Source organism: Ischnura elegans, assembly GCF_921293095.1.
Source record: "Ischnura elegans chromosome 13 unlocalized genomic scaffold, ioIscEleg1.1 SUPER_13_unloc_1, whole genome shotgun sequence".
NCBI classification, from domain to species: domain Eukaryota; kingdom Metazoa; phylum Arthropoda; class Insecta; order Odonata; family Coenagrionidae; genus Ischnura; species Ischnura elegans.
The window spans coordinates 16,156,248-16,157,749 of NW_025791657.1; the positions used below are offsets into that span (position 1 = coordinate 16,156,248).

The 1,502-nt window shown below is 35.0% G+C and overlaps 1 long non-coding RNA gene across 1 annotated transcript; it reads right to left on the reverse strand.

Moving 5' to 3' along the window:
• Positions 1-443: 443 nt before the first annotated feature.
• On the reverse strand, positions 444-1,502 carry LOC124172311. The gene is made up of 2 exons (XR_006868121.1): positions 1,312-1,502; positions 444-477 (listed from the first exon to the last, which is right to left on the reverse strand). It is a non-coding gene; the product is annotated as an uncharacterized LOC124172311 (long non-coding RNA).

The following is a 1,502-nucleotide window of genomic DNA, read 5'->3' on the forward strand; positions in this document are numbered from 1 at the left end:
TCAGCTCTTACCATGCATGAGGAAATCACCACAATGAATTATAGTGGCAGGAAAGAAAAAAACAATTAAAATACAGATATTTTATATTTTCATTATTCAATAACAATAATAGCTGCAATCCTCTCTTGTTACCATGAAATACTTTGCTGAAACAAATATTGTCATTCTCTTTTGAACAAAAATTATTTTTAAGTACATTGACAGAAGCCATACTAACTATCTTCAATAGTTTCTCCAACGAATGTCTATTGTCACATCATCCACTTAAAAAAATCCACATCCACCATAGTTCTATACGTCACTTATACCTCTAACTGTAAGTCTTTCTGTCTTCTGAATGATAGTTTGGTAACTGAAGAAATGGCACCTTCCTCCAGTCTCGGCACCTTAATTCAACACGAAATATCTCCCCATCTTCTCGTGCAAGGCCACAGATTCTTTTCTGATGTCACTCGATGTGAAGTGCAGCTCACACACCTAAAATTAATAAATAAGAAAATACCAAGTAAATTACTTAGTCTTTTCAATTTAAGGCATTTCTGAATGAGAAATATATCTAATGACTTGGCTGGTAAATACAGGAGATAACTACATACCTCAATGTTTTTTTTTATAAAAAACTAGATATAAGCATAAGATAATTTGAGATGATAAAAGCCGGACACAGCTAAATTCCGGTTCATTGCATCACCCACGATTGTAAGAGAAAAACGCGTATCTCCATTCACGGCGGTTCATACACACTAATAGCATATAAGTTACTGACGAGACTCAATGAATTTCTCAGCATTGCTTTCCATGAAACTTATTAAGTGAGTATCGCTGGTCTTGCGAAATGATACATAAGCTCAAATTAATTCGAAAGCATGAATACCTTAAAAGGTATGTGTTTTCCCCCGTAATATACGGTACTACGCCAAAAATACAATGACTCAGGAAGCTTCATCGAAAATACCCTAGTATATAACTTAGGGCGTAAATAATTCAAACAGCTTTTCAATTCTAAGTTAAATAAGTATTTTTAACTGAGTACAGAGTTTCAGACGCATAACACACCAAAGGGCAAGCTAAGAAATAATATTCGATACCATAAACTTGGCTGCTAAATTATAATTCCCAGTAACTCCTTCAACCACACGTTTACTGAACGAAATAATACAAAAAACAACTAAAATAAAAGAATTTTCAGTCGAATTGCCGCTACAATATTTTAAATCACCACTTTTAGTATTGGAGACATTCATCAACATCTCCAAGCCACATCTAGCTAGAAATTACATCCAAATAATTACAGCGTGAAAGGGTACATACCTTACTGTTTTTCGTGGAGATGAAATTGTCTCTTCTGATCGCCCGAATCCACTTGATCTCCAGCTCATGATATCTTGGAAAGCTAAAAACTTAACTTTGGGTCCACTCCTGGAGTTTTCTTCGCACTCCGGCACTGAACACGTGAAAGGCGTTTTTAACAAAAATGTCTCACAAACACACGTTTCTTAAGC